Genomic DNA, 12,500 nt, shown 5'->3' on the forward strand with positions numbered 1-12,500 from the left:
AAGTACTTGACTTGTCGGTGCGTGTGTCAAGATGGGATTGACCACTCCAGTTTAGGAGCTGTGTACAGTCGTGTTTCAATTTAGCAAAACCTTGGCCAGGGTAGTCCTAGTGAGGAGTCACAGGACTAATTGAGTTGAGCACGATTCGGATGATATCATCAGGGTTGACAGTTTAACCCTGAGTCATCCTAAACACAGGGGTCAAAAGGGATGAATTATACGGTAACCATATTCACGTAGGTTCTGAATGTTGCGATTGCGATTATTCGACCTATCCGGTCGTCGGGTACCATTGCTAGATGGTCACTTCGATTAGTACAGAAATTGGTTCCTGTGCTACCGGCTTAGGTTCGAACCTGCGGGGTCACACACATTAGAGGTTCCTTTCTGATCTGATGGCTGATTATGAGTCTTATCTATCTGGACTCTATGATTGAGAATTAGGATTCTCTAATCATGAGTTCCACACATTTTGGGTACCGGGGTCAAAATTTTGAATTTCAAATTTTGAATTTGAAATTTGAACTCTTTGATCAGGGTTTCATATCGATGGTCTCTGATGCCTGATTGCCCATCGAATTTGGACTCAATATTTATGAGAGGTTTAATTAGTGATTTAATCACTAATTAACTCAATTTGATTGAGTAATTATTTTTGGATCAAGTTCAAATTGAATTGGATTCAGTTTGGATTGACCCGATTAGGTTAAATGTTGACCTAATCGCTAAGGTGGTTTAGTCCCTGATTTGATCAGGGGTTAGGTTTAGTTAATTCCTGATTTGATTAAGATTTTATTGAGCCTAATTAAGCCAAATTATGTTGAGTTTTAATCTGGTCTAATTGTGCTTAACCTATTTTAAACTAGATTGGCTCAATTTGAATCAAACCACCTTGTTTTAAATTTCCTGCGACACCCAACTTCCTTGCACCCATTTGAATTCACGAGAAGAAACTTCTCGTGAAATTTTTCTCACGCAAAACCTTCCCCACGCCCTCATTTATGCGCCATATGGATGGATAAAATAATTAGTTAGCCATTCAAATTCAAAGCATGTTTGAATTTGAATGGATAACTTATCACTTGCCCTTTCATCCTTATCCATTTTGTGCGCCATATTACTTACACGAGAAAAGGTTTCTCGTGAAATATTTTCCATGCACAAAGAGCCACGCCCCTTCTCTTCTCACGCCCAAAAGGATAGGGATAAGTTGGTTTTTGTTTGAATTCAAATTTGATTTGAATTCAAATGTGTAACCTCTTGTCTTTATCCTCTCACGCGGATAAGACACGTTCGACGTTATTTTAAAAAGAGGAGAAAGGTGGGACGTGCATAGAAATTTTAGGAGAGAAACTTTGGGGCGTGAGGAAGGCTTCTGTGCAAGGTGAAGGTCCAAAACCTTCCGAGAGAAAAAGAAAGAAAAGAGAGAAAATTGGGCGCAGGGTTTTTGGTGTGTACCCTAGGGTTTCTACCTAGGGTTCGGGAAGTGAGATTGGTGTGCCACGAGTGTCGTGAGTCCACCAAATTTTAGGGAGAGATCCATCAGCCTCTCAAGCAACTGTGCAGATGATTTGGAGCATCTGAGAAGTCGGCACACATCGATCGAAGGAGTTCGATCAACATCTGCCATCAAAAGGATGAAACCACGAACTAGCATTCGTGAGGAGCTGATCAGACGGGAGCTTCGTGTGGACGATCTGCAGAGGCCAGACATTTGTGTGGCTGTGATGTGATGATCAGACCCCCCCGACGGTGATCAGATTGCGGTGATCGACTACCCGCAAAAGGTGATGTGTTCTGAACACAGTACTGTAAAACGTTTACTGATTCAAATTTGAATTTCAAATTTAAATGCATGCTGTTGTATCATATTTAGATCCTAGTGTAGGGTTAATTAGTATTAATTAATGAGATTAATTAATAATTCCACTGTAAAATAGTAATTTTAAAAAAGTTTTAAAATTACCATTTTGCCCCTGCACTAAATTTTCGCTTCAAATGGTATCAGAGCATGGTTCTAGAATATGATATACATATGCATGCATAGATTAAGGTGTAATCTATAAGTTTAAATTTAAAATTCAAAATTCAAAATTCAAAAAGATTTGAAATTTGAAATTTGAAATTTGTTAGAAGTTTCAAATTTGAAATTCAAAATTTAAAATTTGAAATTTGGTTGAAATCTCAAATTTGAAATTTGAAATTTGAAATTCGAAATTTGAAATTCAAAATTCAAAATTTGAAATTTAAAATTTGGTTGAAATCTCAAATTTGAAATTTGAAATTCGAAATTCAAAATTTGAAATTTGAAATTCAAAATTCAAAATTTAAAATTCAAAGATTAAAAATTTGAAATTTGAAATTTGGTTGAAATCTCAAATTTAAAATTTAAAATTTAAAATTTAAAATTTGAAATTTGAAATTCAAAATTTAAATTTTGAAATTGGTATATTTAGATATACTTGATCCAAGTAGCAAGTAATCTAATTGGGTTGGTTGCCATGGCCGTCCGGTCATAGGAGAAAAGTAGGGTTTAAAGGCCCTCTCTTCCCATTCGATGGGGTCTCCTATGGCGGTAGGGGTGCCGATGCAATTATATCCCATGCCGATGAAGCAGTGAAAGGACATAATTAAGAAATTTATCATGAATGTGTTAGATTAGATCTAAAAGAAAATTTATGATTTATTTTGAGTTATTTTCTGTTATGAAATGAGCAATAGAATTGCTGTTTATGAAATGTGCTGACCCGTTTGTGAAATGAGTTAACACATTTGGTGAACAGAAAATAAAATCTTTCAAATTTAAAAATTATTTTTGAAATGCCAAATCCTGACCCATCAGTCCAAGTACTTAATTAAAAGAATTAAGTGTTGTCTAGTAGGTCTAGAATTATGAATTAAGACCTAAGACAATTGCATAAACTTGTGGGTCAATGGGTTAGATAAATTAGGTCCATAATTGGGTTAGACCTAAGGTTAGTTTAAAAAATAGACAAAATAGAGTAATTGGTCAAATCTAATCAAAAGTTGAATTAGATTAGGTCAAGGATACTCTAGACTCAACTTCAATAGTTGTAGTTGAATGGGTCCATGTCTTTAACTAGACCAAGATGGACTTAATTCATGGCTACGCGGTGGAGCCCTATTTACTAAGTCGATCAAAATTAAAACTAATAAACCGGTTGGTGTCTAAGGTAAGTTCGGCAGTTTTGACCAGTGGTTCTTAAGCGGGAGCTACTCGCATTGATTCGATCATTGACGAGTTAATGGCAAATCTCCACCACTGATCTCACTTACCTGGCCAATCTGGTAAGTTAGATTTTGATTAGATCACTTGGTGATTAGAGCTCACCCATGTCATTAGGTAAATCAGTGTGACTGATTTAGGTGCTCCTAATGCCAGCTTTAATTAAATCCTTTTTTAATCTGACTTGATGAAGTCAGTGGGAGGATTGAAATTGGCTGGATGATTTTTTTTCTACTATTCTTTAATAAAATCTTCAAAATTATTAGGTCCCTAAAATGATTAAGTTATAATGATAACTAAGTCATAGCCTCCCATTAAGTGAATGATAATGAGTCCATTAGTTCAATGATCATTGGAGGCCCAAAGGCCTAGTGCTCATTGGCTAATGGAATTATTATTCATAATATGATAATTTGATTGAGTCTTTCTGATGGTGGTTAGGTTGGCCGGCCAAAGTCGGGCCTGATCATTTATTGATCCGATTCACTAAATTAAGTCATGTTAATGGTTGGACCTAATCAGATCTTTTCAGTGGAGGCCAAAGCCTACTGATTAGGTTCTGGGGCAAAATTAATTACTAGAAGTTGTTTAGAGAAACAACTGGTTAAGAACCTACCCATACATGCACATGGGTTGACCAACCAAAGTTGGGCTCGTGTGTAGTCTGTGTGAATTCTAGTACCCATTAAGAAATTAAAGTAATTCCTCGAATTGGAGGATGAGGCTACCAGTTCGTAAAAATATTGGAAAAAACTTTAGACTAAAATTCAAGTCTTTAGTATTAATTTATGTACTAATAGAGGTCTCATTTTTCTTTAAGCAGCTATGGCCACTACCCTGTCGCTCCGATCATTATTAGATAATGACAAGCTCATGGGACCCAATTTCGATAGCTGGTATTGAAAATTGAAAATCGTCTTTGAGCATGAGCGGATCCTTTATGTAGTAACGGATCCAGCACCTGAGGAGCCAGCTCCGAACGCTAGTAAGGCGATCCGAGATACTTACTTGAAGTGGCTCAATGACCGCACCACCGTTAGATGTATTATGCTGGCAGCAATGAATGACGAGTTCAGCCGAAGGTTTGAGAACGCCCAGCCACAGGAGATGCTTCAAATGTTGAACGACTCCTTTGGCACGCCTGACGATGTTGAAAGGCACAAAACTAGTTGTGCCATTTTCAATGCTCGGATGAGGGATGGGGCCTCAGTCACTGATCATGTACTGTACATGATCGAGATGATTGAGCACCTAAGCAAATTGGGCTTTCCTCTGCACGAGCAGCTCGGTAAGGATGCGATCCTTAATTCCTTGCCCAAGTCCTTCCTCCCATTCCTTACTCATTTTCGAATGACAAAGCCTGCAGTAAACTACCACGGATTGTTGGGGTTGCTGCAGAACTTTGAGAAGGATCACCAACTCCATAAGGAGTCGGTGAATGTAGTGGGAGGGTCTTCTTCTCGTCGTCAACTCTTTGGGAAGGAGAAGAAGAACAAGAAGAAGAAAAATAAGAAGGTGCAATCTCATGCTGGGATAGTAGCACGGGGTCAGACCAAGAAGCGCAAGCACGACCAGAGCCAGGCGAAGTGCTTCTTTTGCAAGAAGCACGGGCATTGGAAGAGGAACTGTCCTCAATACGTTGCCTCCCTGGACCCGAACAGGCCAAAGAAGAAGCAAGATAATTATATGATAACTCTTTGCAACTTTTCGATTTGTGATACTACTGCCTGGGTATTGGATACCGGAAGCCCTTATCATATTTGTAATTCGATGCAGGGTCTGCAGGTCAGTAGGAGATTTGATGAAGGCGAGAGGTTCCTGAATGTTGGAGATGGAAGCAAAGTTCTAGTTCTAGCTTTAGGAATCATGAGTCTTGTAATCAATTCTCATAATGTAATTCTGAGTGAATGTCACTATTGTCCAAGTTTTTTATTAAATATTATTTCTGTAGACCTTTTGGCCATGTACGGTTATAATTTTTTAATAAAAGAAAATATTTGCAATATCATTTTGAATGGTGTTACAATATTTGTTGGACAATTAAATAATAGAATTTACTTACTATCACAGCCTGTTAATATGGTTCAAAAATTCGGTAAACGCTCTAGAATAGATAATGTGTCAGAAGTCTACCTTTGGCACTGTAGGCTAGGTCATATCAATAAGAACAGGATAAACAGGTTGGCTCAAGAAGGAATTCTTGAAGTTAGTGATTGTGAATCACTTCCAACCTGTGAGTCCTGTTTTCTTGGGAAGATGACCAAGTCACCTTTTACTGGAAAAGGTGAGCGAGCCAGTGAACTCTTAGGTCTGGTACATTCTGATGTATGTGGACCTATGAGCTCAAGTGCAAGAGGTAGATTTTTCTACTTCATAACCTTCACAGACGACCTATCTAGGTATGGGTATGTCTATTTAATGAAGCATAAGTCGGAATCATTTGAAATGTTCAAACTATTCCGAAATGAGGTAGAAAAATAAACTGGGAAGTGTATTAAAACTCTTCGATCTGATCGAAGAGGTGAATATATTTCCAATGAGTTTCTGACGTATCTAGGAGAGAATGGGATTCTCTCTCAGTGGACTCCTCCTAGAACACCACAGCATAATGGTGTGTCTGAAAGGAGGAATCGGATCATGTTAGACATGGTTCGATCCATGATGGGGTTTGCTGGTCTGTCGATCTCCCTCTGGGGATATGCGCTTGAATCGGCTTGTTACCTTCTAAATAGAGTTTCGAGTAAGTCTGTAGCCAAAACGCCATATGAGATATGGATAGGACGTAAGCCAGTACTCTCGCACCTTAGGGTTTGGGGGTGTCCGGCTTATGTTAAACGTTTAATTACAGACAAGCTTGGACCTAGGTCTGACAAGTGTAATTTTATAGGGTACCCAAAAGAGACCAAAGGATATTATTTCTACCTTACTGATGAGCAAAAGGTGTTTGTCAGCCTTAAGGCAATCTTTTTAGAAAAGGAGTTCCTTAGTGAAGGAACTGTTGCCTCTAAAGTCGAACTTGACGAAGTTCGACAGGTGGAAAAATCGACACATGTTACTGAACCTGAACTGGATTTGATTAGATCAGATCCGGAGCCCATTGATTATGCACCCTTAAGGCGGTCTGGTAGAGTACCACATCAACCGGATAGATACTATGGTTTCTTGGTCCGGGATGGTGATCCTGTCGAACTTGATGAAAATTATGAAGATCCAATCACCTACATGGATGCAATGCAGAGACCTGACTCTGAGAAATGGCTAGAGGCCATGAAATCCGAAATGGAGTCCATGAAGGTCAATGATGTGTGGACATTGGTTGACCCACCCGAAGGAGTAAAACCCATAGAGTGTAAGTGGGTCTTCAAAAGGAAGAGGGGCGCAGACGGAAAGGTGGAGACCTATAAAGCTCGTCTGGTTGCCAAGGGATATCGTCAACGTTATGGTATAGACTATGATGAGATGTTTTCTCCTGTGGCAATGCTCAAATCCATTCGGATTATGCTTGCGATAGCTGCCCATCTGGACTATGAAATCTGGCAGATGGATGTGAAGACAGTTTTCCTAAACGGAGAGCTGGACGAAGAGGTGTATATGATACAACCTGAAGGGTTCACATCCACAGATGAGTCTAAGGTGTGCAAGCTATAGAGGTCCATTTATGGACTTAAGCAGGCATCTCGGAGTTGGAACATACATTTTGATAGGACGATCAAAACGTATGGCTTCGTTAAGAATGGAGAAGAGCCCTGCATTTATAAGTGGGCTAATGGTCCAGTAGTAGTATTTCTTGTATTGTATGTGGATGACATTCTCTTAATCGAGAATGATGTCCCTGCATTACAGGGAATAAAGATTTGGCTATCGTCACAGTTCTCCATGAAGGATCTGGGAGAAGCTTCCTACATCCTAGGGATGAGGATCTATAGGGATAGATCCAAAAAGTTGCTTGGCTTATCCCAGTCCACGTACATTGATACTATGCTGAAAAGGTTCAGTATGAAAAATTTCAAGAAAGGCTATCTACCGATAGGCCATGGAATTTTTATCTCGAAGAGGGATTGTCCGACAACACCTCAAGAGAGAGAGCGTATGGGTAGGATTCCATATGCTTTGGCAGTGGGATCTATCATGTACGCCATGACATGTACACGAACAGATGTGGCATACTCACTAGGGGTAGTGAGTAGATACCAATCTGATCCAGGAGAGAATCATTGGAAGGTTGTTAAAATCATCCTGAAGTATTTAAGAAATACTAAGGACCAGTGGCTTATATATGGTGAATCGGACTTGAGACTTATAGGGTTTACAGACTCTAGTTTCCAGTCTGATCGTGATGATAGCAAGAGTGTGTCAGGATTTATTTTTACCCTTAATGGTAGGGCTGTCTGCTGGAAGAGTTCCAAGCAGCACACTGTGGCTGATTCAGTATGCGAGGCAGAGTATATTGCTGCATTAGATGCTGCCAAAGAAGCGGTGTAGCTGAGGAAATTCATCATCGAGCTCGGAGTAGCACCCTCCCTTGTTGGTCCAGTTCTGCTCTACTGCGACAGCTCTGGAGCCATTGCTCAGGCGAAGGAACCAAAGGCACATCAGCAGATGAAGCATATTCTGCGTCGCTACCATCTCATCCAGGAGATCGTGGATCGAGGTGACGTCGACCTTCAGAAGATCGACGAAAAGGAGAACCTGGCCGACCCATTCACTAAAGCCATTGCGGTGAAGGAGTTCAACGACTACAAGTCGAAGATGGGTATTAGATACTGCACCGATAGGCTTTAGGCCAAGTGGGAGATTGTTGGGAATAGTGTCCCAAAGCCAATCGTCAGTCTGTTGACGGTTGTGCTCTTTTTTGTATTAGTACATGAATTATAAATAAATAAAAGTTATTTTGGTATTTTTTCATCACAAATGTTTCATCTTCTAATGAACTCCTGTGTTGTGGTGAAGTCCTTAGGACTATTTAGACTCGACAAAGGAGGATTTGTCGCTTAGTCCTTAAACATGTTCGCGACCAAATGATACGTTGTTACGAAGGACGATAACGTTTATCGAGCATAGGTCATTGTGTGCCATATGGGTTGGTTGTCCTCATAACCAAAGAGTGTGGAGACACTGGTATGGCATACAGGTGAGATATAATGGTACATCTGCACTGAACGTGACCAACTCCGGAGCTATTTCTGCTGTCAAGATTTGCTCCGATGGGATATGGGTATAAATGTCTCTCCGACCTGAGACCGCCACGGTGACTTGCAAGCAACTCACTGCACTTAGGCACTGGACTACCTGAATTTCTAATTCAGTGACGGAAAGGTTGCTGGGTGTAGTCAAGTACTTGACTTGTCGGTGCGTGTGTCAAGATGGGATTGACCACTCCAGTTTAGGAGCTGTGTACAGTCGTGTTTCAATTTAGCAAAATCTTGATCAGGGTAGTCTTAGTGAGGAGTCACAGGACTAATTGAGTTGAGCACGATTTGGATGATATCATCAGGGTTGACAGTTTAACCCTGAGTCGTCCTAAACATAAGGGTCAAAAAGGGATGAATTATACGGTAACCATATTCACGTAGGTTCTGAATGTTGCGATTGCGATTATTCGACCTATCCGATCATCGGGTACCATTGTTAGATGGTCACTTCGATTAGTACAGAAATTGGTTCCTGTGCTACCGGCTTAGGTTCGAACCTGCGGGGTCACACACATTAGAGGTTCCTTTCTGATCTGATGGCTGATTATGAGTTTTATCTATCTGAGACTCTATGATTGAGAATTAGGATTCTCTAATCATGAGTTCCACACATTTTGGGTACCGGGGTCAAAATTTTGAATTTCAAATTTTGAATTTGAAATTTGAACTCTTTGATCAGGATTTCATATCGATGGTCTCTGATGCCTGATTGCCCATCGGATTTGGACTCAATATTTATGAGAAGTTTAATTAATAATTTAATCACTAATTAACTCAATTTGATTGAGTAATTATTTTTGGATCAAGTCCAAATTGAATTGGATTCAGTTTGGATTGACCCGATTAGGTTAAATGTTGACCTAATCGCTAAGGTGGTTTAGTCCCTGATTTGATCAGGGGTTAGGTTTAGTTAATTTTTGATTTGATTAAAATTTTATTGAGCCTAATTAAGCCTAATTATGTTGGGTTTAATCTGGTCTAATTGTGCTTAACCTATTTTAAACTAGATTGGCTCAATTTGAATCAAACCACCTTGTTTTAAATTCCCTGCGACACCCAACTTCCTTGCACCCATTTGAATTCACGAGAAGAAACTTCTCGTGAAATTTTTCTCATGCAAAACCCTTCCCCACGCCCTCATTTATGCACCATATGGATGGATAAAATAATTAGTTAGCCATTCAAATTCAAAGCATGTTTGAATTTGAATGGATAACTTATCACTTGCCCTTTCATCCTTATCCATTTTGTGCACCACATTACTTACACGAGAAAAGGTTTCTCGTGAAATATTTTTCACACACAAAGAGCCACGCCCCTTCTCTTCTCACACCCAAAAGGATAGGGATAAGTTGGTTTTCGTTTGAATTCAAATTTGATTTGAATTCAATTGTGTAACCTCTTGTCTTTATCCTCTCACGCGGATAAGACACGTTCGACATTGTTTTAAAAAGAGGAGAAAGGTGGGACGTGTGTAGAAATTTTAGGAGAGAAACTTTGGGGCGTGAGGAAGGCTTCTGTGCAAGGTGAAGGTCCAAAACCTTCCGAGAGAAAAAGAAAGAAAAAAGAGAAAATTGGGCGCAGGGTTTTTGGTGTGTACCCTAGGGTTTCTACCTAGGGTTCGGGAAGTGAGATTGGTGTGCCACGAGTGTCGTGAGTCCACCAAATTTTAGGAAAAGATCCATCAGCCTCTCAAACAACTGTGCAGATAATTCGGAGCATCCAAGAAGTCGGCACACATCGATCGAAGGAGTTCGATCAACATCTGTCATCAAAAGGGTGAAACCACGAACTAGCATTCCTGAGGAGCTGATCAGACGAAAGCTTCGTGTGGACGATCCGCAGAGGCCAGACATTTGTGTGGCTGTGACGTGATGATCAGAGCCCCCCGACGGTGATCAGATTGCGGTGATCGACTACCCACAAAAGGTGATGTGTTCTAAACACAGTACTGTAAAACGTTTACTGATTCAAATTTGAATTTCAAATTTAAATGCATGCTGTTGTATCATATTTAGATCCTAGTGTAGGGTTAATTAGTATTAATTAATGAGATTAATTAATAATTCCGCTGTAAAATAGTAATTTTGAAAAAGTTTTAAAATTACCATTTTGCCCCTGCACTAAATTTTCGCTTCACGACGGCCCTTATATGCCCCCACAGCCTTGTTAGAAATAGGAGGAGAACCTCATCCTAACATGAGCAAAGTCGAAGGTCCGATATTTTAAAGATCGGATGGAGGGAGAGGCCCTTACAACGGTCCTTATGTGCCCCCACAGTCTTATTCAGAACAGGAGGAGAACCTCATCCTAACACGAGCAAAGTCGAAAGCCCGATTTTCTAAAGACCGGATGGAGGGAGAGGCCCTCACAATGGCCCTTATGTGCCCCCACAGCCTTGTTAGGAACAGGAGGAGAACCTCATCCTAACACGAGCTGAATCGGACTGTTGGGAGCAAGGGGAAGGCCTTGTCCCGACGCAAGCAAAGACTCGGTTGATCGACAAGGAGGAAAGCTTCCTCAATGACTCCTCTACACTCTCATGACCCCGTCAAGAGCAGAGGGAAGACTCTCACTCGAACACGAAAGAAAAAGGGGAGGATGAAAAAGAAAAGCCAACGAACTACTTCTGCGACAAGTAAAAACAAACTATATCAAAGACATAAGGAACTTTGTCTCAGTCGCAAAGAGGGAACCTGACATAGGCCGAGGATAAATCGACCTCCTCAAAGCAACAAAAAGTTTGGACCCCCAAGCTCGAGTACCAGGAGAAAGCGCCAAACTCAAACAGCCTTGAAAAAACCTATGGTCATAAACTGAAGGGCAAATCAACACTGCAATGATCGAGAACCTCCAAACAGCATTGACATCGAACACGATGCAAGACAAAAGGAGTCTGATAAATAACCGGTTAACATCAGAATGGATGAGGTAATAAACAATTTTATTTTTATTTCATTGGTGAAGTATACATTACAAAACCTTGAAGGCCAAAAAAAAGAAGAAGAAGAGAAGGTGATAAGGTAACGAAAAATTCTCTTTTCATTTCATTGGTGAAGTGCACGTTACAAAGCCTTAAAAAAAAAAACAAACAAAACGAACAGCTCTAAAGGAGCTCGGCTTCATCAGACTTCGAACTCTCAGTTTCGGCCATCGTCGAGAATTACTTCAGGTACCTGGCTTCTTCTTTTAGTCTCCCTTTTCGGACAGTAATTACTCCAGCATTATCTTCGAAGTATATGTAGACGCCATCTTTTCTGCACCATGACTTCCACTGCCTCACGATGACGGCGGGCATGACCTTCTTTCTGAGGTCAGGTTCCCCCTCAGTGACGGCGGGCATGATCTTTTTCCTGAGGTCAGGTTTTCCCTCGCGATGATGCACACCAGGAAGCCCTCGCGGTCGAGGATGTGCTATAAGCGCGGGCTCTGGGCCATCAAGGCGAAACATGGTCGGATCTGTTTCTTCTACCCTCGCCTTCTTTGCCAACTCGGAAGTTGCAGTGTCTTCTCGTTCGTGGGCTTTCAGACTCTGGGCAAACATCTGATCCGCGACCGCACCCATTTATGCGACGAAGGAAGACCAGCACGGTCTATGAACGGGGGCATGGAAGCAAGGAAAGATTTGGGGCTAACCCAAGCTGGTCTAAGGGAGGTGGGGGTACAGAGATGAGGACGACTCAACGAATGCCTGAGGCCAGGAAGGAAAGATCGAAGAAACTCATGTACAAAGTGAGATCCCTGAAGGGGGGAGGCAGGTTTAAATAGGCGATGGGGGTCGGTGCAATAATGGCTGCAGGACTCCTCAGGCCAGTCCGTAACTGCCGCGTGGCCTACTCACCGTGGCAAATGGCTGAAGGTGGCCGATAATTAGTAACACCATTATTGCACCGTACCTGAGGCCACGCCCCGACGGAAATTCCAAAAAGAAGAAACCTTTTTTGAAAAAGCTCTAGTACCAGCGTGTCGATCGTCAAAACATCTGGCAACCGCCAAGCACAAAAATCGAGGGGACAGCTTCGACCGTGAGAATTTCTCTGTACTTCCTTCATTCGTAGCCC

The sequence above is a fragment of the Elaeis guineensis genome, chromosome 6, assembly GCF_000442705.2.
Source record: "Elaeis guineensis isolate ETL-2024a chromosome 6, EG11, whole genome shotgun sequence".
Lineage (NCBI taxonomy): Eukaryota > Viridiplantae > Streptophyta > Magnoliopsida > Arecales > Arecaceae > Elaeis > Elaeis guineensis.